The sequence below is a fragment of the Cupressus sempervirens genome, chromosome 9 (genome assembly GCF_028749045.1).
Source record: "Cupressus sempervirens isolate cs-2001-9-10 chromosome 9, ASM2874904v1, whole genome shotgun sequence".
Lineage (NCBI taxonomy): Eukaryota > Viridiplantae > Streptophyta > Pinopsida > Cupressales > Cupressaceae > Cupressus > Cupressus sempervirens.
The window spans coordinates 265,451,931-265,477,964 of NC_143126.1; the positions used below are offsets into that span (position 1 = coordinate 265,451,931).

Below are 26,034 nucleotides of genomic sequence, written 5' to 3' on the forward strand. Positions count from 1 at the left end.
TCTAAAACTTTGGAGTTTGTTAGAGCTTGGAAAAGGGTACTTGAATCAGCATTTTATTCCCCAAGTCCTTTGATGAGTTTTAGAGTTATTGGTAAAAATTAGTTTTAGGAGACCTAATTGGCTACTAGGTCTAAAATTGCAAGTTGAGTTGTTGGTTGTTGGGAGTACAACCAATGGTTGGTTTGCCTTATTTGTGTTGAGACTAAGTTGTCCCAAGCCCTTGCTGGTGATGGAAAAGCCTAGAACAACAAAATCCTCATTTTGACCATTTCAAAGGAGGTTGTCATATTTGCTTGAGTTGGGTGCATATTGTTTTGAGTCTTACTTGTGGAAGGTGAGTCTAGAAACCCTTTTCAATGTTTTTTAGGAGGAGTATGCACTTGAGGAAGTAGACCAAATCTTTTTTTCAATCCTTGTGAGCACATTGAAGGTTGTGTAAGGTTTGGGCTTGATTCTTGCTTCCATTGTGTCATCTCTACATCAAATTACCCTATCAAACCTCACTTGTGATGCAGAGGTGGCAAGGGAATATGGTGGATCCAAGGTCCAAATACAAACTCAATCAAATGCAAAATTGAATCTAGTGACCAAAAGTGCCTTCAATAAGTGAAATGGTAAATTATCCACCAACAAGTATTATAATGTGATCTAATAGCCCTAAAATATGCAATCCAATGTATTTGAATAGTTTCCAGACTTTCTTCAATGGTTTAGACACCAAAACTTCAATAGTCCTCAAACTAGGCCTAATAGCGTGCCTTGTAGCCCTGCAACAGCACTCACAAGGATTTTTCTTCAACTTTTTCCAAAACACCAGGCAAATAAATTATATATTTGAGTGCCCTTTATGTATTACCTTAACATATCAAAAAGATAGGGTAGGTTTTTTTGGAAGGTATATGATTGTTTTTACTATTTCCCAAATGTTTAAGGCCTAATTCTCATGCATTTGCAAAGGAAGCGCTAATTATTCAAACTCCCAGGCTCTAAATCTTTGCATAGTGTCATAAATAGGTTCAAATCAAAGTTATATGAAGTCAATTTGACTCCAAGATGTTTCTAAGTACCAAAGCCCCAAATTGTCCCATCAAAACCCTTAAATTTAGGGCATCCTCAATATCATGCTTCCCAAAGTTTCCTACAACAAATAAAGGTTGGAAGACCTTACATACAACATTTCTATACACATTCCATCATAAAATAGTACCCTTGTTTGGCCAAAACTCTCTAATCTTCAGCCTATCCTCCAAATTCACTTAGTTTCTTAGTATTCTTTATGTTGATCACCACATAAATTTTTCAAACTTTCATTTACAAGATTAGTAAGATACTATACATGTTAAATTGATATTATGTATATCAATAAGATGCCATTCTATGAGAATTAGAGTGCTACATTCATAGTGTGAAATCTACACAAAACTATCTTAAAATCAGATTTTCCAAAGACTGAACAGTACCAAAATGATTAACAGTGACTGTAGTAGGGTTGTTAGAACATGAAATAATTCAAAGAGATGAAATATGAATGATCAAAACATTGTACAAGGCAATCCAATCAATAAGAACTTTGAATCATACCAAAAAAAACCCTTTAACTTTGCAAGAAATCAGATTTTTTATTCAATTTGTTGTAGCAGTCCTTACCATGGATTCTCTTCCCGTACAATGGATTTGTGAAACATGTAATAAACTCCTATCAACTACCCCAACCGATCCAAATTGGTTGGATGGTTTAATTTGGCTTAAAACAATAAAGAAACTAATTCCCTCCTAAATGTCCATGACCGTTATAATTTGAAAATTCAAATTTATAACTTTGTAGCTTTTGAATTTTTGAAATTGCTAAGTGATGAAACTTACCAAATCATTTAAATGGACTTATTAACCTATTAAAAATACTATTTTATCCTATTTGAAACATTTAACACTTAATTCTATCCTAGACTCCAATTTTAGTCCTAAGGCTTGTTAGCCCTTTTTGTACTTATTGCAAAGTTATTACATAGATTATCCTTATAGGTCATTATGGGCTCCAAAATACTCCAATTGATGTCATTGGACGTCTTTATGTTCACTAATACCTTTTTGATCTCTGAAGGTTTATTGAACTCCTTATGTGCTATAGGTGCCTCTGCACCAACTTGTGCCATTTTGGCCTAAGTTTGCCCATTCTTGGCAATGTATTACAAAATTGACAATTTCATGCTTCCCTTTCATGCTTAGGGTTACTGATTAAACATAATATTTATATATTTTATTGTAATAGGCATTAGTCAACCTTGTTTATGTTTAATCTTTGTAACATGTACAAATGAGATAACATTTCTATAATAGAGAGTATGTTAAGTATGCAAAAGATGTGCAAAGGAAATATATTGTATGCAACTTTTGAAAGTTGAATAGCAACTTTTTGTTGCTTTAACATTTCTTATTCAAAATGACATCCTAAGGACCCTAGGACCTAAATTATCCTTATTTAAGGTATTTCTACCTATTTCCCTAGATATTAAATGCCCTATAGGTTTTAAGGACTCAAGGTTTATAGAAACACTAATGAGTCTCAAGCCTTTGCAAATGGGTCGATATCAACTTGAAACTAGTCCTAACATTATAAAATATTATAACCTCCATCTGAGAAGTTTCCAATACCTATGAATGTTCTTCATATATTTTTGAAGTGGAGCCCAACTTCCAAAGTCTACTAATTAGTGTGTGTACATGATCTCCATGCATTCTACATTTTCAGGAAAAATAAGTCAAATGCATACTCAAGTTTAATTTAAAACCAAAAATGGTATTTTGGAGTTTACATACCAAAGGTTCATCATTTTATCTCCTTGCACCTGTATCTGATGATATCCCTATTTTGTCCTAATCTATTATAGTTTTCACTTCCTTAGCTCCCTTAGACTTTCTTCCACTTCCATTTGTAGGTGTGTTTGCAGATGCAACTTGTTTACTCTTTTTGCTTTTTCCTCCTTCAATTACAAACCAATATTACAATCACATTAAATGTTGGAACAAAATCAAGAAATACAGTAAAATTTGTTAACATAGGAACCATTTTATGCAAGAGTAAATTGATTGTCTATATACTCTTAATTCTTGTCAAATCCATCAATAAACATTTTATATCCTAAAATATCAAAAGTTCTGTTTGTTTTTAGTAGACCTAAATAGTCTTTTGGTTCTCTCAACTTATATATTAGTTGATCAAAATTATCCTAAGAGAACTATATCTGTAACTGCCACATTATCATCAGATTGAGACTTGTTTTTCTTCTTACTTTTTGATGATTGTGATCCTCGGCAATCCCAAGCATAAGATGGTTAACACACAATGTTACTTGAACAAAAAGCACTAATAAAAATTGAGGATGTGAGTTGATAATACTATTTTGCAAATGATTTTGGTGTCTCACCCTTTATCACTGCTTCTTCGACTTTATTAGCCCTCTTCTTTGGTGACCTGCAAATGAAGAATTAGCACAATAAAAAATATAAGATAAGATTAATCCACTGAAATTAGAGAATGAAAAAAATTGAATCTAGCTTGTCATTAAGAATTATCCATTTGTACAAATCCTTGCTTTCTGAGTTGTATGATAACCCTTGCTTGATGAGAACTGGAAACTTCTCCCATTGTATCCTTGCTTTCACCAATTTGAAATTTTTGGTTACATGCACACAATCATTACTTTACATCACAAAGCATTCACATTCTAAAAAATTTCCTGTTCTTTCATTACATTTTGATCTAAACAACAAATTCTAAACTTTCACTTATTCAAACGACTAATCTAAAAATGGGTCCTATTAAAGAATCTAATATAAATTCAAATAATGTATCTAGATTCTAAACAAATCAAAACATAAAATCTGTGATTTAAATTTATCTCATCACTTACACATACTAACAATACCCACCTTGTCATGTGGACAATCTTGGGTGAGAGTTTGCAACATTGTATTTGGATCCAATTGATCACTCTTTCTCTCTCTCCCTCTTTCCCTATTCAATCTAATGAGCCAACTGGATATGATCTACATTTTAATGTCTCAAGTATTGCCTTGTGATCTAACTCACAAACTTTCCAAAGAATCTTATTATGTGGTTTTCCACCATATTTTATCAAGTGGACATTTGATGCGACAACAAGGTTTGAATAATGAAGAATCTTCCTCTCATTTGCCAATCCTCAAATAACCACAATTTAGGGTTCTTCATAGAATATCATCTAAGCCATGTGCTGGTTACAACCACCGCACTAACATGGTACTCTAAACCTTCACCATCTATAACCAAGTGATCCAATTTTTGTTTGGCTTGGACACAACAATACTAATAATAATTTGTCCCTTCTTCATTATCTTCAGGTGCAATAACAAAAAAAACATGGCCTATAGTGACAAATGTACAAAATGCGGTCAATAATTCAGAAAATACTTAGATAAAAGTTATAAAGTTACAAATTGAAATTATAAATATATATTACTAGGTTGCACTAGATTAGACAAGTGGTCAAAGTCAATAGACAAATCCATCTCTACCATTTCCAATGCTTGTGGGAGATGATAGGTATCAATTGGGTCCAAAACCCGTATATCCCATTTGTCCACCCATTCAATTGACTCACAGTCATCCCAATTTTCCTCTGCACATGATGGACAATAGCATGCCATTTTTCATGTGTGGATACTCCATGAACCTACATCAGAACTTCTAAAAGAGTGCAACTCACTAGATCCTATTAGTGTGCAACAATCCTGATATGGTGCAATGTTAGTATTATCTATCAACCAAAAAAATCTATGAACCGTAGACTCACCTTCCTTACCTGGACCCATTGTAGTGTTACACCACTAGACGATGGATTTTACATCTATCAATATTGCTCCATATTTGTACTTTAGTTCTTCATGAGCTAAGGCTCTTTTAATGCATGTACCTACACCATAGTGCTCTCCCTTTCCATGATCAGCCTCTGTGAAATTTCACATATATCAAATTCTACACAACCTGTGCATCCTGCTCAACCAATAGAACATCTATGCATTCTTAAATTGAGATGCACAATTATCTAACCAAATAATGTGCTGACGATATGTTATGCCCCTATTAGCCAAATCTCCATAAAATAGTTGAAAAAAACTATGTACGAACTCCGTAGAATGTGATTGATCATTGCTAATGTAAAAATGGTACTCCCTCAAAATCTTCCTGTCATCCTCTATACTTGTAGGTGAATGCATGAATGTTATGTGAACAAATATGGAAACCTATTGAGAAGTATAATACTTTGCTTGCACCTCATTTTGTAGTTGTACTGTGTAGTTCTTTGTGAAATCCACAACTGAAACAATGGTATCCAGTGGAAATGTATCCTTGCACAACTTGAATTGAAAATCTAGCCATCGAGCTCTATGTGTATGCCTTGCATACTCGTAAATAATCTTTTCACAAAAAGTTTTCATGAACTCATACATTGGAATCTTTTCAATGACTAAATCACATCTTTTACCCTATTTCCCATCTTTTAGAGCATATGTCACTGTCTTAAATTTTTCGTAATCTACTATTTCATTTCCAATTGCATGTATACTATCCATATGTTGACAAGTTGATAAAAGTTGCAAAGAACCACAAAATAAGAATGTACCATCCAAGCATGATGTTTTGTAAAATTGTTGGTCATCTCCTATTTCACATAAAATGTTGGATATGAATTCCCTTGAAGATCTTGGTGGCTCATTCATGTCACAATCCTGCAAAACAAACTCAGAATGCAAAAACACACATATATGCCTTAAAACATCAAAATGGTTAGAAAATTCAAAATGTATCCTACAACAAAAAGTTGTGCGTGTGTGATTTATCTTCACATAAGAAGGTTTACCCATCTCAAAAAATCTTTGACTTATTCAAATTTGAGGATACATACCAATAAATTTTGCAAAAAATTGTGTTTGAGTTGAGTCCAAAAAATGTTTCGCATGTGGGTCACAATTTTGGCTACCAATCCTCCTTCTTACAACATCTCTTTGATTAGGGGAAACACGTGTGTTATTTTTCCAAAAAAAATTGATCAATAATTTCAAAGCTTCACTAATTTTTTTATCCTTTTGTGGTAGTCTACCGCTAAATGTTCATAACTCATTTTTTGTTGGATCTTGTGATCTCTCATGCCGTAGCATGGCTCTCCTTAGAGTACCTCTACCAATTTTTAATATTTTTCTTGTCTTTCTCATGAGTCAAGCTTTCTTCATTTGGCTACTTACTATTGTCGATGTAAGTACTCATCTTGTGATATTACTATCTTTGGTGTGTGATTTAGAACCAGGTTTGTCATAAGCACTCATTAGTTTTTTTACAATACTTTTTTCATTTGAATTGTCCATTGTTCTTAGCCCAAGAATCTTCATGATAGGCCTAAATTTAAAATTTCTCATCATTTCAACAAATAATTGGCATTGACCTGTAATATTTAATTCTTCAAAAAATAATCTTCTCATGCAATTAACTTTTCTTTGACCAGTATGCTTGCTAATCTTGTCAGGCATTGATTTCATGATGTTAGTATCAATATCAATCAAATATTATGGTCTTCTAAAATGAATTCTAAAAGGTGTTATAATCTCTTCCATTCCCTCAAATTTTGAACATCAACATAAGGTTGAGTGTATTATGAACCTTGAACTAAAGATGATGTGCCTTGGCAATAAGATGCAAAAGATGGAATATCACCTACTTGATGTGTTGATGTTCTGTCTTCAACATGACATGATGGAGTGTGTACATCGTTAGATCTACAAATTAGTGTCTCTTCAACATGAGAGGATGATATGACTCCAACATTGGAAGATGGTGTAGCTTCACAATTCAATTGTCTTCTTGAGCATAACAGTCTCATTCATTCTCTTTGTCTTTCCAATTCTTCCTCTTTGTTTCTTTGTATTGGTGGTTCTTGATCCTCTTCAAAATTCAATTCTTCATTATTGCTTTGCAATTTTCTTTGTTTTTGTAGTAGCTTCATTTTATCCCTTTTAATTGCCAAATCTCTCTCCCTATCTTCATTTGTTTGAGTTTTTGGTTTCTTCCTTGGCATGATGATGATTTCTACATGTCAAATTATTCAAACATCTGAATTACTTACAATGTGTAAATTACAAATCATTCAAATACATATAAAAATTACAATTATTTGAATGAATACACAATATATATCAAACAACTTGTCAAATTTCTAACCATTTCAAAATAACATTTCATTCAAACATACAAATTTCAATGAATTCACTATATATTAAATGACATGTCAAATTATAATCAAATTTGTATCTATATATCAACAAACAATATTTAAAAAGGATTGCACTAACCTTTTCTATACAAAGAATATTCAAAAAATCTTCAAATCATGTATCCAATGATTGAATTTGGTGTTTTCTAGCTTCAAAAAGTCTTCAAATAGTGTTTGCTATGTTAAAACCTGTGGTTTTTGTTGGAACAATAGAATGCAAAATAGATCAAAGTAGAGAATGGATGAAATGGGACCCAAACTTGCTTTTTTACCATTTTTGGGTGATTTGACATAGTGTGTATGCACTATAGTGCATACGCACTATGTCAAAACACATCTCTCCCTATCCCACCATCCCCCATCCCCTACTCTCTCTCTCCTCTCCCATCCACTACTCTCTCTCTCTCACTCTCCCTCTCCTACTCCCTCTCCCATTTCCTACTCTCTCTCCCCCATCCCCTACTCTCTCTCTCTATCATCTTCCATCCCATACTCTCTCTTTCTCTCTCTCCCTACTCTCTCCCATCTCCTATCCCCTACTCTCTCTCTCTTACTATCCCTCTCCCATAGCCTACTCTCTCTCTCCCTCTCCCACTACCTACTCTCTCTCACCTTCTCTCCTCTCCCATCCCCTACTCTCTAGATCTCTCACACACTCCCATCCCCCCTCTCTCTCCCTCTCCCCTCCCTCTCCCACTTCCTACTATCTCTCTCTCACTCTCTCTCTCCCTCTCTACTCTCTCTCCCATCCCCTACTCCTACTCACTCTCCTATCCGCCTACTCTCTCTCACACTCTCTTCCATCCCCTACTCTCACTCTCTCTCTCCCATCTTGTTCTCTCTCTTTGCCACCTCCTACTCTCTCTCACACTCTCTCCCATCCCCTACTCTCTCTCTTACACACACTCCCATCCCCCCTCTCTCTCCCTCTCCCACTCCCTCTCCCACCACCTTGTCTCTCTCTCCCATCTGCTACTCTCTCTCTCTCTCTCTCTCTCTCTCTCTCTCTCTCTCTCTCGGGCTACTCTCTCTCACTCTCACTCTCACTCTCTCTCTCTCACTCTCACTCTCACTCTCACTCTCTCTATCACTCTCCCTCTCTACTCTCTCTCTACCACCCCCTACTCTCTCTCATATTTTCACACTCTCTCTCTCTCTTACACACATTTCCATCCCCCCTCTCTCTCCCTCTCCCACTCCCTCTCCCATCGCCTACTCTCTCTCTCCCATCCCCTACTCTCTCTCGATCTACTCTCTCTCTCCCCTCTCCCATTCCCTACTCTCTCTCTTTCACACACATGCACTCCCATTCTCCTCTCTCTCACTCTCCCTCTCCCACTCCATCTCCCACTGCCTACTCTCTCTCTCCCCCATCCCCTACTCTCAATCTCTCTCTTCCATCCTATACTATCGCTCTCTCCCCATCCCCTACTCTCAATCTCTCTCTCCCACCTTGTACTCTCACTCTGCCACCCCTACTCTCTCACACACTTCCTCTCTCTCCCATCCCCTACTCTCTCTCTCTCTCTCTCTCTCTCTCTCTCTCTCTCACACACATAGACATTCCCATTCCCCCCTCTCTCTCCCTTTCCCACTCCCTCTGCTACCGCCTACTCTCTCTCTCCCATCCCCTACTCTATCTCTCTTACACACACTCCCATTCCCCCTCTCTCTCCCTCCCACTCCCTCTCCCACCGCCTACTGTCTCTCTCTCTCACTCTCTCCCTCTCTACTCTCTCTCTCCCATCTCCTACTCTCACTCTCTCTGCCACCCCTACTCTCTCTCTCACTCTCTCCCATCCCCTACTCTCTCTCTTACACACACTCCTATCTCCCTCTCCCACTACCTACTCTCTTTCTCTCACATCCCCTACTCTCTCTCCCCTCTCCCATTCCCTACTCTCTCTCTTTCACACACACACCCATCCCCCTCTCTCTCCTCTCCCATCCCCTAATCTGTCTCTCACTCACTCTTCCTCTCCCACTGCCTACTCTCTCTCACTCTCACTTGCACTCTCTCTCACTCTCACTCTCTCCCTCTCTACTCTCACACATTTTCACTCTCTCCCATCCCCTACTCTCTCTCTCTCACACACACACATTTCCATATCCCCTCTCTCTCTCCCTCTCCCACTCCCTCTCCAACTACCTACTCTCTCTCTCATCCCCTACTCTCTCTCAAGATACTCTCTCTCCCCCTCTCCCATTCCCTACTCTCTTTCTTTCACACACATGCACTCACATCCTCCTCTCTTGCTCTCCCTCTTCCACTCTGTCTCCCACTGCCTACTCTCTCTCCCCCATCCCCTACTCTCAATCTCTCTCCCATCTTGTACTCTCTCTCCCCATCCCCTACTCTCAATCTCTCTCCCATCCTATACTCTCTCTCTACCACCCCTACTCTCTCTCACTCTTCCTCTCTCTCTCTCTTACACAAATTCCCATTCCCCCCTCTCTCTCCCTCTCCCCTCTCCCATCGCCTACTCTCTCTCTCTCCCATCCCCTACTCTCTCTCTCCTCTCCCATCTCCTACTCTCTCTCTCCCATCCCCTACTCTCTCTCTCCCCTCTCCCATCTCCTACTCTCTCATCCCCTACTCTCTAGATCTCTCAAATACACTCCCATCCCCCCCTCTCTCTCCCTCTCCCACTCCCTCTTCCACAGCCTACTGTCTCTCTCTCTCTCTCACTCTCTCCCTCTCTACTCTCTCTCCCTTATCCCTTGCTCTCTCTCTCCCCTCTCCCATCCCCTACCTTCTCTCTCTACCACCCCTACTCTCTCTCACACTCTCACACTCTCTCCCATGCCCTACTCGCTCTCACACACACACTCCCATCCTCCTCTCTCTCTCTCTCTCTCCCTCTCTTGCTCCCTCTCCCACTACCTAATCTCTCTCTACCATCCCCTACTCTCAATCTCTCTCTACCATCTCGTACTCTCTTTGCCACCCCTACTCACTCTCTCACACTTCCTCTCTCTCCCATCCTCTACTCTTAATCTCTCTCCCTCATCCTGTACTCTCTCTTTGCCACCCCTACTTTCTCTCACACTTCCTCTCTCTCCCATCCTATACTCTCTCTTTTCCACCCCTACTCTCTATCACACTTCCTCTCTCTCCCATCCTGCACTCTCTCTACCACCCCTACTCTCTCTCACTTCATCTCTCTCTCATCCCCTACTCTCTCTCTCCCCTCTCCCATCCCCTACTTTTTCTCTATCACACACACACACACACACATAGCCATCCCCCCCTTTCTCTTTCTCTTTCTTTGCATCTCTTCTTCCTTCTCTATGCACTATTTAGGTCTCAATAGTGTGTACATACTATAGCATGCACGCGCTATTGAGACCCAAATTCAAAAGCTTTAAATAGCATGTGCGCGCTATAGGGCGTACGTGCTATTTAAAGCTTTGCATTAAAATCGAGCCTAAGGCTTGGTTTTGCTTTGGAGATCCAACCCAAAGGTTTGGAGTTTATAAACAAGTTTGAGACATGTTTTGCTGCAAACATACAAAAAATGATTGATTTTTCTTTTGTGCTCTCCTTCAGGATTCCTCGTAGTTGGGCATCGATAAGATCAGGTTAAATGACATTGTAGGTCTCTGTGTTAGCTATATAACCATATAATTTATTTTTAATCTAAACTATTTCAAGCCTTTCATCTATAATTTCTTTTGAATATATGTCCATTTTTTGTCAAAAACCACCATGTACTAATTGGGCTGTAGATTTTAGCTCATTCATCAAATTTTGCAACAACTTAGTTTTTTAGAAACTAGACTCCATTCTACACACTTTGAAAAAAATGAGTTTTGATTTTAGATTAGTTATCAATTATTTCTAGGGGGAACACATAGATATTTCACATTTTTAGGATGTGTCTAGTTAAAAAATTCATTAAAAAAATACACATTATAAAATTACCTGAAAAATCTAGGATAAACTACATCGTGTTAAATAACTTTTGACCAAAGCGATTAAAGAATTTCAAAAACAAAGTTGAAATGTTAGGGGGGCCACACTTTGTACTATGTTATGCTTTTTTGGAACAAACAATACCACTTTCTATGGCCCCCTTTTTTGAGGACCTAAAACTAAACTATTTTGAAAAAAATTAGTAGTTTAGAAACTAGATTCAAAGGACTATGACTTTTGTTTTTGTCATATCTTAAAACTTTGAGTGTAACTATCTTCAAATTCTTGTTGAAGTTCAGAAATTGTTGATTTCAAGAAAAAGGTGTCCACTTATACCCCCCTTTTGGCACCACAATTTGGTCCACTTACCCCTTGTTCTGAATGTTGTCTTAGATATGTCTTCCTCTCGAATCCGAAGTTGGTGGTATTTGGATTGCAAATAAATCTTCAAGATTATAGTTGCTCCCTTCATTTGATCAAAAAGTTCATCAATCCTTCGGAGAAGATACTGATTCTTTATGGTTACCTTATTCAACATGCAGTAATCAATACACAGTCTTAAGGTACCATCCTTCTTTTTGACGAAGATTACAGGAGCTCCCCATGATGACACACTAGGCTGAATGAAACATTTATCCAAGGGTTCTTGTAGCTGAGTATTCAACTCATACATTTTTGTAGAAGTCATGTGGTAGGGAACCTTTGATTGAGGTCCTGCTCCTGGCATAAGATCTATGGAGAAATTGAACTCCCTCTTAGGGGGTAGTTCGAGAAAATCATCTGGAAACACATCACTAAACTCCTATAGAATAGGGTGATCCTTTGATTGAGGTGGAGTCTCTTCCAAGCTCTTAACATGGGCAATGTATAACTGGCATCCCTTCCTCTTGGCTTTCTTCAACTGCATTGCTGAAATCTGCCTCAACTCCAAAGGTCGTTTGACACCATTTAGTGTCACTAAATATAATGTGTCATCAAGACATTTAATCACCTTATCCTGAAAATATACCAAAGCCTCATGCTCACTTAACTAGTTAATGCCTAGGATGACATCATATGAGCCCAAAGGTGCTACATACAAGTTGACCTCTGTTTGCAAGCTAGGGAGTTCCAACTCACTACAAAACAAACATTGCTCTACCCTATGTTCAGCCTTGTTACCATACTCTACAATCCAAGGTTCAACCATAAAACCTACCCTAACAGGTATCTTAGCTACTATCTTAGGATATACAAAACATTCAGTAGCACTAGTATCTATAAGGATAGAAATAGGGTGACCAAAAAGTGTACCAGTTATTTGTATGGGAGTGGCCTAATAATTTGCCTGTCGATGATCAAGTGCAACATGAATGCAGTGTTGTGGAGGAAAGTCCCTCTTATCAACTCGTTGTGGGCATTTAGTAGCATAATGGTTACCATCACATACAAAATAGCCTGTCCTAGGTGTTCTTCTATCCTCATTTCTATTTTGATCTCTTTGGTTGTTTCCATTCCTTCCACCTCCATTCCTAGGATTTTGGTTGCTGTTGTTCCAGTTTTCCTTATTCCTGTCAAAATTCTCTTGTCCTTTACCTTTCATGTTTTTGATTTGTTGCTACTTTCCATTCCTCATTTGCTTTTCATCCTAATAACCCTTGTTATCCAGATATGGCCTGTTATCTTGGAACTTCCTCTTATAGTTTTGGTTGGAGGTTTTATATGATGAAGCATCCTTCAACCTCTATTCCCACTTAAGGGCCTTACGCAGTGCAAAGTCCATGGTCTCTGGCTCTTCCATCTTGACCTCACTATAGATCTCTGGTCACAAGCCCATTACAAACTTCTGAGTTCTAAAAAACTCATCATGCTCATAGTAAGGAACATACTTTACCAAATGATGAAATCATTCATGATACTATGTAACATTCATGTTTCCCTGCACTAGTTTGTAGAAATATGTTGTTTTCTTGTCATAGTACAGCTGAGGTAACCATCAGTTGTGGAATAGTTGCAAGAATTCTTCCCAAGTTACCTCCTCATGTTGGAGTTTCTTTTTAGCCATGACATTTTCCCACCGAGTTTTTGCTTCACCCATTAGCTGATAGGTGGCCCAAACTGCTCTAGATTTTCCTATGTAGTTTCACACTAGGAAGTACTTCTCCATGCTAGTAATCCATACCTTTGCATCTTCCCCAGAAGCTCTACCATGAAACATGGATGGAGTCACCTTCTTGAGATCTTTGCTCAAGTCAGCAGCTATCTGAATCTTGTCAGAATTAAGGAGAGCACTTCAACAGTCAGCTTCCACCTTCTGCTCCATCTCAAACCTCCTAAGAGCCTTAGCCAACTGCTCATCCTTACATTTCTTCCTTAATTCCTTTTCCTACTTACGTAGGGCTTCAGAGCACTGATCTTCATCATGCTTTCTTGCCTCTTCTTTGGCATGTCTACCTTGAGCCCCTTGTTCTAGGTTATCCATCCTCTGACCTTGTTGTTGTAACAAAGCCCCCTATTGGGTCAATAGTGCCATTATCTGATCTAACCTCTCATTAGGTTCCTCAACCCGTGCACTACTGTTAGACCCAACTTTCCATTTAGACCTTGTGGTCATGGTAATAATTCAAACACCTGTCAAACATAGGTGCAATTAGCATAGTAGCCCAAGGGCCTAGGTTTAAACCATGCTTTGATACCATATGTAAGAACCATGTCCTGATTAACTTGGCCATATCATCAATATATAAAAATTGTGGAAGAGAACCAATCACAACAATGTGGAATAGTCAAACTACAATACTAACAACAATTAGTTTACACACATAATAAAATTGTAAGATGTTGATCAACAATTCCAATATTATGCATGTTCATAAATTTCCAATGTTACATCATTAATGGAAATGACTAATCACTAATCAGATCTCATGATGTGACAAGTATCAATAACTAAATTGCTGATCCAACATACAACAATTTAACATTAATTAGATTGTTGATCCAACTTATAGCAATTATAGATTCACTCATAATTTTCCAGTTCTTCACATCAATCCAGCTTTACATAACCAATTACATATTTTAGTACATCTCAATGATGAACAATACAATCAAACTGAGATGTCATTTCTCATTGTGTGTTGTGTTCTTCAGTGTATCCTATCTCCAAAGCCTTAGGACGTCTCCCACCTGCTACTTGAGACTAAAGTGTGGCCTAGGTGCTTTAACCTTGCCAACCATGAAGTGAAGTACTCCCCTAGGATTCTTCCTAACATGAAGAATTCCCTGACCCTAGTACGAGAAGCCTAGCTTCCCAAAACAAGATGAATCGGATGGATCTAGTGTGGCCGTGAAACACACTACATTGCAACCATGTGCCTAGTAGCCTAATCATGAAATGTAGTAGGGAATAAAAATAAACTACACATCTACACATATGTAGTAAAACCAAATAAGCATAACTATATACATATATACAATATCTGGAAAACAAATGGCTTGGCCAAGCACTTTTAAAATCAGATTTACCTGTAGAAAAAACAAGAACATCATGTATCCATTCTATAGAACTGGTAGATAGAGAAACTAAACATGGAGTATCCATCTATCTGTCCCATAATTGCTGCATTACACCCAGCCATGAAGAAAATAAATAAACACTCCTATGCTAACCATAACAAGATGTTCAACCAAATCTGAATAACGCATAAGTTCATTTTCTCTTATCTCTTTAAGGCTCGACCAATATCAGAATTGTTGGCATAAAATAAAAAAAGATTTGAAGAGTACACCAGATTATGGTTTCCGTATGGTTCTACCAAATGTAGCAATGTTGAATTGTAATAAAAAATTTTGAACTAATGTTGTTCCACCTTATAGTATAATCCTTCACAGGGTCACTAAAAGAACGTTGTTTCATCTTATTCACATACAACGTATGTCAACCATTTTCTATTTCTTAGTCAACCATAGAATTTCTGAGGTGCACACTAATTAGCCTCAACAGTCAGTAATAGTTCAATTCAATTGTAGTTTTTAATGAAGAAAGAACTTCACAATTCATTCTTAACTCAAAATGAAATACTTTGGAATCATTAATAGTAGTACATGCTGAAAGCTAGTATATATATATATATATAATCTCATCAAGAACTTTAGTTGTCAAGGATAGTCACTTTCTTGTTACATGCAACCAATTTCTTTATTCAGCTAAGTGGAAAGAAAAGAAAATTACTCTATCATACAACTTAACATTCAATTAATAACCCCCAGTTAGTACTTTAAGGTGGTCTAGACTCAAGTGTTCCAGCAGATGGTTCAAACAACATACATAATTTATATTGGGGTATTCTTATTTTGGAAGGATTTGAAATATAACTGTGGAATTGTATCCTACACAATGGATAGGGTTGTTCTTAAAAAGATAATCATATAATTCACAGTTTCTATCAGACTGAAAGGAACACAGCAAATAAAATATTGTTAGTGCCTGAATCAGTTCCCCAAACATTATTGTTTCCCATTTTAATTCTATCAACATATTTTTCCAAAAATAACTGATTTAATGAACCATCCGAACTCTCCAGACTATGATAGTTAGTCTTGAGAGATGCATGGTTTAATGTTTGAGACAAGCAATGACTACTAGTAGGGTCAACCAAGTATCCAACAAATGAATCTACAATAGACCTAAGTTCATTCGTACCAGGCATACAATCTTTCATTCACTTGGAAATAACATTTAAATGTAGCTTAGGGTTTCATGTGTTCCCAATCAACTTAACAAAAGAATAACCCAATCCTAACACAAATTTACATGTCGTGGTAGAGGGTTTACATTTTAACAGTTTATTTGTTGTGGTAGAGGGTTTACATTTTAACATTTTATAACAATGTAAAAAAAACAATGCCAAGATTTTACAAGTTCTTATGAAATTCAAAAGAACATCACTTAGTTCAAACAATAACAATTCGCAGGGTATAGTAGAATTTCAATGGTATAAACATAGAACGTATAACATTACCTACCTTGGTTTAATGTGAAACCCTTGAGTGATGCTGAGCGCTGAACCCGTATGTCAAAACATCGGCTGAGCAAAATTTCTGAAATCCCTTTGTTTTCTTTTCATCTATCGTTGCCCTTCCCAAGCCCTGTCATCTCCCCCCTTTCTTCTTCTTGTCGAAACCCCTCTTGAAAACAACACAAAAGCATTTTTCTCATAACTGACCCAACGAACATGGTGATTCCCCTTATCAATACATTTTTGTTTTGCTATTGCCGACTTTTAAAAGGAAATTAAACATTCATTATTATGAACACGTATAGATACAAATTTATTTTTAATAACAAATACTTCTACTTCTACCCTCGTTAGTGAATAAATTCAAATTTGCTTCTTCCTTCTATTCATAAAATAAAAATAGACTTTTATTCAGGTATCATAATCAAATATCAAATTAGCATTGAGAATTTAATATAATAAAGCAACTCAAATCGTGATCCTCTATATTTTACTTAAACTTCAATATTAACTTAATAAATATAATGAAAAACATAACAAAAACATGAAATCTACATGATGTGTGTGTGGTAGCATGACATCCGCACATCCCCTTCCGAGAGGCTAGCCCTCTCTACCTCAACCACACTTCCGTCATGATGATCCCTGCATCCACTCAAACACTCGCAACCAAAAATGAGTCAATATCCATCATAATCAAAACATTACATCTTAATTACATCATCATTAAGAAATAAACATTAACATAATCACATTATTAGATCATGACATTTAAAACACTTCAATGACATCATCATCATAACGTATTATCTCATGTATATCCATAGTAAAATAAATCATTTCATTTTGGTAAATCTAAAATATTAACTTGCATTTATCTTAAATTAAGTGTAATCCATTTTGACTAAGTCAACATTGCCACATAAGCAAGAAAAGAAATGATTCTAGGGTGAGACGTGACAGTTAGAAGCTTCCACCCTTGAGGTTTTTAAACTTGATCAATGAAAAGAATCAAAGATAATTTTTTCGATGGTGTTGAAGTTTTACAGCTGTGAGAGAGTTATTCATTGGGCTTTATCATCTCACTCTTAAGGAGCTTCTTACTTGGCATCTTGTTTGTGCCGACTTTCCATAGTGCATTTGTATATGACTATGCTGGCAGGTTTTTGTCAACGGTTTGTTTCATTACCTTTGTTGGAATTTTTCATTTCCTCTCAGCTTAGATTTGCTTATTTGTTTGGCTCTTCTTCTTCATCAGGTTTCTATTCTTCTCTCATTCCTGATTGGTCATTGATAGAGATTACATGTCATCATTTTGTATCCATGGCATCGAATGACATGGCATCGCCTCACTGCACTCTTGCAACCATGTATGTGTCATTATTAATTCTGACAGTTTTGTTTCCATATTGGTATCATGTGTTTTGCTGGCGTTTTAATAGTTGGAAGATTGAAATTTCATTCATTATCTCTATCAATTATATTCTTCCATAACTGTTGTTGTTTCAACTTCCCATTATGACTCTTCATTCTAGCAGAGAAATATATTGGTTCGTGGTCCTATTCATATTGAGATATCTATTCAGAGTGTTGTTGTTGTTTAGGATATAATCTAGTTTTCTGAGTATCAATAATTCATTATTACAATCAGTTGTGTGATCGTGGATACAGTTTTATTTTCACATTGTAGTTTTCTCATTCAAAGCAGCTCATTTTCTCTGTGAAGGGAACGATCTATATATGGTTGATACACCTATCTTTGAGTGTGAAGGAAGGCGTTCTGTTTTCAATATTTTTCAATGAGTGATTCTTAAGTGTTAAACAATCTCTGTGAAGGATTCATTCCAGATTAAAGATTGTGAGCTTTGTATTGAGTCTCTTTGATTATTCAATAAAGAGGATCTTTTGGGTGGTTGGGTTTTTCTCTTGAGTACAAGGTTTTTCCCAGGATTATTTTTTGTGTCATCTATTATTGTATTTCTGATTATTGCATTCACATTAACATGGTATTAGAGCCAGGCCTAAAAAAAGAGATATATAGAAACAAAACACTTAAGCCTTGAGATATTCTATTATGGTGATTATTCTTGGACCATTACAAGTTATGGGTAGGTCTTCATGGTTCAGTTATGATCATTCAAGATTGAGGATTCTTCATGTTTGTGGGAGGTATTCTTTAAGGAGATGTTTGCTTGTATTCATTGTGCGAGATAGTATGCATGCAATGTTATGATTTTCATATGAATGCTAGGCTATGGTTGTTCATTATTGTTAAAATAAATAGCTGTGTCTCGATACTTATTTGTGTGCACGCTGAGATCTTTCTTGAGGAAGATTAGACAACAAAGAGATAAGTATTCATGTTATAACATTGGAATAATGTATGATTTTAGCATTGATCTGAATAATTCTCTTAGAGATAGTTTGACTTTATGAACTATTACTAATTTGTCCAAAACACTTCTAGGATGGATTGAGAAGCATCAGGATGATGAGAGATTACTTAAGGAATTCAAGGAACCACGGGACTAATTTGATGGCCCATAACTTTAGTTTCTTTGAAGAGGAAGAAATGGCATTTTGAGCTAGCTTAAGTAGTAGAGGGAGAGCGCCAAATCCTTTTTCTGAGAATCAATAGTTCGTGTAGCAGTGTGACTACTAAAGCTCCTTGTTTGGTCAACATTGATATCAAATCTATTTTGTTATGATAATCAAAGCGGTGGGAATGTTGCCCCTGCTGAGAGGGAGTCTGTTGAAAGGTTGATATCAGTTTAGAGGGAGTTTGACTTGGGAAGTTAGAAGGTTGATATCTGCTTTAGAGAGAGCCTTATCATCACAAAGACTTGTTCATGAGTTCTTCCCCGTGAGGGAGAAGTTCAAGGTGCAATCCCTTGTTAATGAGTTCTTCTTTGCGAGAGAAGTTCAAGGGAAAATCCCTTGTTAATGAGCTCTTCTTTGTGAGAGAAGTTCAAGGTGAAATCCCTTGTTAATGACTTCTTTTCTACGAGAGAAACTTGAGGTGAAATCCCTTGTTAATGCATTCTTCTCTGTGAAAGAAGTTTGAGGTGAATGCTTTTATTCCTTTCAAAGTAGTTGTGGTGCATCTACCCTCCAAGAGTATCCATGGCGGATGTCATTTGAGAGAATCCATGAGTTAGGTTTTTTGTTTCTTTTACCCTCTAGGAGTAGTCATGGTGAATGTCATGTTGAGATGACAATAATATGTTAAGAAAATCTATGTTGCAATTTTGTTATTGACATTTTTTGGTTGCAACCCTTTTGTGGTTGTTAGGATGAAATACACTAGAATAAATAATCTCTCTAAGAGGGAGTGTTGAAGTTTTATAATTGTGAGAGAGTTATTTATTTGTGATTTATTATCTCAAGCTTCTTTCTTGCCATCTTGTTTGTGCTGACTTGACACAATGCATTTGTATGTGACTATGTTGGCAGGTTGTTTCATCAACAATTTGTTTCAATACCTGTACTGGAGTTTTCCATTTCTTCTTAGTTGATATTTGCTTATGTGTTTGGCTCTTCTTGTTCATTCAGTTTCTATTCTTCTCTCATTCTTGATTGGTCACTGATATGGATTACATGTCATCATTTTGCATACATGGCATTGAATGACATGACACTGCCTCACTACACTCTTTGCATTGTGCGCATCTTTATTTATTCTGGTAGTGTTGTTTCTGTCTTGGTATCATGCATTTTGCTAACAGGTTAATGGTTGGAAGATTGACAGTCCATTCATTATCTCCGTCAATTATATACTTCCGTAACTGTTGTTTCAACTTCTCGTCGTAAGTCCTCATTGTAGCGAAGAAATATGTTGGCTCGTGGTCCTATTCATACTGAGATATCTATAGGGAGTGTTGTTGCCATTTTGGAGAAATCTTATCGTATTTCTATACTGATTTTATTATATCAAAAGGAGAGACACAATCCAGTTTTCAGAGTATCAATAATTCATTATTACGATTAGTTGTGTGATCATGGGTACAATTCTATTTTCGCATTGTAGTGTTCTCATTCAAAGGAATTTGTTTACTCTGTGAAGGGAACGATCTATATATGGTTGATTCACATGTTAAGTGTTAACAATCTCTATAAGGCCCCATTTGGTTGGGGAAGATGAATTTCTCTCATAACTAGGTTATCTGATAATCAGGTTTTCGAAAACCTGGTTATGTATTTTAGGAAGATAGTTGGACCATTTGGTTGACACGGAAGATGAATTTTCAAATCCATATTTTGCGTTTGGTTGCCAATTTAGAAATTGGAATTGGAACAGAATATGACTGGGAATATCTTTTTCTTGCGTTTGGTTGTTCATTTTCGAATTGGAATTGGAATTTGATGTAAAAAATTTTAATCTTATTTAATTAGTGAAACACAAGGATTATAATAAGTATTAATATTTATGATTTAATTTATTTATAATTAGACTACATTATTATTATTTTTTATTCTTGAATATTCACAGTTTTATTTTGTTAGTCAAGAATAAATACAATGATTATTATTTTTTATTTTAATTCTATTTATTAGCAAAGAAAACTAAAAAATAATCATACTTGCAATCATTTGTGCAAAGTTATTTTTTGTCCCATTGTTGGAAATTGTGATCATATATATTATATATTTTTGAAAAATTGTGTAAGACAAATTTATCATCGAATTGAATTTATTGTCAAGTTCCTCTGAACTTCATAATTGTCGAACTTGAACTGAAACTTGAACCTTGTGACTTAGCCACTAAATATGTGTGTTTGTGTCCTCCCTCTATCCCTCCCTGTGTTTGTGTTCATCCACGTGATTTGGCAGAAGGATTGGACACAATAAATGTTGTTTATGCAGATGAATTATTGCCTACGCTATATGAGAATTATTGCATCTCTTAGGACTAGTTGCCAACACAGAGAGGGATTGTGAGGCGTGTTGTGGCTCTTGGTCGGTATCTTCAGAATCCATTGGCCATGGTTGCAACATTATATAGTCTTGGCAAAGAAATATTATCATTGAAGCTTCATTCACTGGAACATTTCCTTACTCCAGATGAAAAGTATGAAGCTGTTGAGCAGGTAATAGTTACAGCAACCAACTGTAGAGGCTATGAAGCGACTTGTCTTTATAAATGCTATTGTTTTTTTTAAGAGTTAGAGGGAATGGACAAGCAGCATTTGAAAACCATGTTATGGATCCATTGGATGATACTAGAATTCATCCAAAGTCATATGAATTTGCCAAGAAAATGGCTAAGGACATATATTGTGAAGAAGCTGGACATGATATAGATGATATGGATGAGGAAGCACAAGAAATGGCTGTTGAGCATGTCAAAAAATATCCTGATCTGTTAAATGCCCTTGATATTGATGAATATGCTAGAAGTGTGGAGAACCAGACATCCAATAAAAAGTAGGAAACCCTTGCTGACATAAAGAGTGAATTGTTACATGGATTTCAGGATTTGAGATCGCCATATAAAGAGCCATCCCAAGATGAGGAATTTTATCTTCTGACTAGAGAAAATGAAGAGACCCTGTTAATGGGAAAATTTGTCCCCGCAAAGTCCAAAATCATCGTATAATTTGTGATCTGGAATCAAGCTTAACAGGAATAATATTGAAAGAGGAGCTTTCTGATGATCTAGATATAGATCCTATAGAAAAAATTGCAGAAGGCAACATCCTTACCTGTTGGGTGAAAACTATGACAAAAGTGAAGTACCTAATTGAGTTAACTTGCAAAGAGAGTTCACTGAAGAATGATAACTATCACGGTGAACAGGATAAGGATAAGGAGGTTAAGGATCCATATTTTGCGGAAGAGGATTCCATTTCACGAAGTGAACAAGAGAATGAAACCATTAAGTTCCTAACAGATAAAGAGCCGGGGGAGAGTATTATCCATCCAAGCTTGAAAGGGCCTACTCACTTGATTCTAACACTGAACATTTTCAATGGAGTTTATGCACACAAGGATATTGTGGAGGGAGGAAAAGACCAAAAGGATTTTGCTAGCTATCTTCGACTTGGAAAATACTTTCAATTGGGGAGGAGACATTTGAAGATCTTGATGAGGTCATAGACAGATATATATTCAAGAGAGGATAAGATATTTCAGTATATTGTTCTACTATTTGGTGAGTCATAAAACACACATCAACAAACACCTTTCTACAGATGCAGGAACACACAAGCTCCTCTCTCTCTCTCTCTCGCTCTCTCCCTCCGTCCCTCCGTCCCCCCTTCCTATCCCGCACTCTCTGCCCCTCTATGTATCTCTCCCTTTTAATAAATTTATTAAGTTAGTTAATTATTCAACAAAATATGCAACTAAAATTTTACGTGAAATATTATATAGGAAAAAATATACCATTTTACATTCACATACATTAAACATTTGATGATAACTTTAACAAGAAAAATGATGCTTTGTCAATAACTGCTCTTAAAAAATGTGGAATTTTGGCAACATAGATTTTACATGCAATTTTTAAAAAAAGATCATGAAAATCATTAATCATATAAATCATATTTTAACATCATGAAATTCTGATAATGAATTTCACATAATTACTACAATATGAAAACTTGCTAACTTGATAGAACAATATCCATGATTTGAATGGTGGTGTGAAAACAACCGTTAAATATGAAAACACTGAGAAATCCATGATGTATGCCTTTATGCCCCACATTTGATGGCACACCGTTACATACGAAAACACTGAGAAATCCACGATGTATGCCCTTATGCCCCACATTCGACGGCAACCCTCTCCTGCTGCTCAATCTTCCCATTACTGTTTGTATTGTTAGATGGTCAATCCTGCATATATGAACTAAACATGCTTGAAAAATTAAAACTTGATTTTTTTTTAATGGAATACACCAAGGAGTGGCATCAGAAATAGTGATCGTTTACAAACACAGTAAAAAATTATCAGATAGCTCATTTTTTATCAGCATGTGTGGTCTTGGAATATCAGCAAATCAAGAGCAATAAAAAAATACAAGAGAAAGACACTATCAATATCGTTGACAATCTTGTCAAGAAGCACGTACATAGGAAACCAAATTGTGGAAAAAAAAAACAAGAAATTTAAAAAATATCCAAGCAAATTAGGAATATACATATAACATGGGACAGAATCATGACTGTACAATCATCTACCAGAAATCCTCAATACTTTTGATAATCTCATTAACGAGAACATACATAGGAAATCAAATAGGGACAAAAAGATTAAAAAAAAAAAAAAAGCATATGCAAGCAAATTAGGACTATAGATATAACATAGGACAGAATCATGAACTATACAATCATCTAGCAAATCACATTTCTATATGCTTTCAAGTTCTACAATTGAGCATTCATCATTTGCCACTCCTTGTGTATTCCACATATGTATGGTTCAAATATAACTCTAATTAACAATGCAATGAACAACTATACCAAATGTTTACGAGATCATAAACTACGTGTTGTGAGAGATCAATGCAATACCATTAAACAAAGCCAACTAACCCTCTAGAATTATTTCACATGCCAATCGTGTGAATGCCAATGAAATGAACAACTAAACTATATATTGACCAATGCCAATCATGTCAATGAAATGAATGACTAAACTATACATAGATCAAGTATGTATACATACGTACATACATGCGTGAACATACATATGCACAGACATACATACATACGCACATACATACATACATACACATGTACATACATGTGTACATACATACGCACGTACATACATACATACGCACATACATACATACATGCTTGGAAAAATAGTAAAAGTGTGCTCAGTAATGATTTCCAATATAGTGTTGTGATAGATCAATGCAATACCATTACACAAAGCCAATTAACCATCTGGAATGACTTCACATGCCAATCATGTGAATGCCAATGAAATGAACAACTATCTTGTGTATTGACCAATGCCAATCATGTCAATAAAATGGATGACTAAACTATGCATAGATCAAGTTTGTATACATATGTACATACATGTGTGTACATACATATGCACATACATACATACATACATATGTACATACATGTGTGTACATACATATGCATATACATACATGCATGTGTGTACATACATACATATGCATATACATACATACATGCTTAGCAAAATAGTAAAAATGTGCTCAGTAATGAGTTACAATATAGTGTTGTGAGAGATCAATGCAATGCATAGATCAAGTATGTATACATGCGTACATACATGTGTGTATATACATACATACATATGTATGTACGTACGTACGTACGTACATGTGTGTACATACATACTGTTTGTTTCAAATATGTTTAGCAAAATAGTCAATATGTGCTCACTAATGAATTCCAGTATAGTGCTATGACAGATCAATACCACTAAAATGGACAACTAAACTTTGTAACAGTTTATTGCCAGTAATGAGTTCTAGTATAGTGCTGTGAGAGATGAATGCAATACCATATAAATAGAGCCAAGTCATAAACTATGTATAGATCAATGGCAATCATGGCTTTTATCTAGACATAATCAATATGTGCTCAATATGTGCTCAATAATGAAATTTACAAGTATATCACTAGCTTTTATCTATACATAGCTGACCTATACATAGTTTATCATGGTTCTATTTCTATCTACTATCTTCTTAGCATATTCAATAGATGTGGTAACTATTTTTTTCAAATCTATTTAGCAAAATAGTCAATATGTGCTCACTAATAAATTCCAGTATGGTGTTGTGAGAGATCAATACCAGTGAAATGAATAACTAAACTTTGTAACAGTGTCTGGCTGTTCGTGTCAAATCTGTTTAGCAAAATAGTCAATATGTGCTCAATAATGAATTCTAGTATGTGCTCATGTGATTACCTATATATATCATAATGCCAATCATAATAGAAAAACATGGCAATCATGCTTTTATCTATACATAGTTGACCTATACATAGTTTATCATAGTTCAAATCTGTTTAGCAAAACAGTCCAATATATGTTGTAACAGTTTGTTTAGAATCTGTTTAACAAAATAGTAAATATATGCTCACTAATGACTTCTAGTATAGTGTTGTGAGAGATCAATGCAATACTATTAATCAAAGTGAATCATGCCAATGAAATGAACAACTAAACTATGGATAGATCCATGCAAAATCATTCAACATACTTATGATGTCATAAACTATGTACAAATCAATGCAATACCATTAAACACAGTCAACTCATAAACTATGTATGAATACATGGAAGATCAATGACAATCATGGCTTTTATCTATACATAGTTGACATATACATAGTTTATCATGGTTCAAATCTGTTTAGCAAAACAGTCCAATACATGTTGTAACAATTTGTTTAGAATCTGTTTAACAAAATAGTAAATATATGCTCACTAATGACTTCCAGTATAGTGCTGTGAGAGATCAATGCAATACCATTAATCAAAGTGAATCATGCCAATGAAATGAACAACTAAACTATGGATATATCAAGTATGTATAGATCCATGCAAAATCATTCAACATACTTATGAGGTCATAAACTATGTACAGATCAATGCAATACCATTAAACGCAGCCAACTCATAAACTAGGTATGGATACATGGAAGATCAATGAAAATCATGGCTTTTATCTATACATAGTTGACATATACATAATTTATCATGGTTCAAATCTATTTAGCAAAACAGTCCAATACATGTTGTAACAGTTTGTTTAGAATTTGTTTAACAAAATAGTAAATATATGCTCACTAATGACTTCCAGTATAGTGT

The 26,034-nt window shown here is 35.9% G+C and overlaps 1 long non-coding RNA gene across 1 annotated transcript; it reads right to left on the minus strand.

Moving 5' to 3' along the window:
* Positions 1-2,308: 2,308 nt before the first annotated feature.
* On the minus strand, positions 2,309-3,676 carry LOC149538472 (uncharacterized). Its single transcript, XR_016356546.1, has 2 exons — positions 2,818-3,676; positions 2,309-2,737 (listed from the first exon to the last, which is right to left on the minus strand). It is a non-coding gene; the product is annotated as an uncharacterized LOC149538472 (long non-coding RNA).
* Between the last annotated feature and the right edge of the window lie 22,358 nt (positions 3,677-26,034).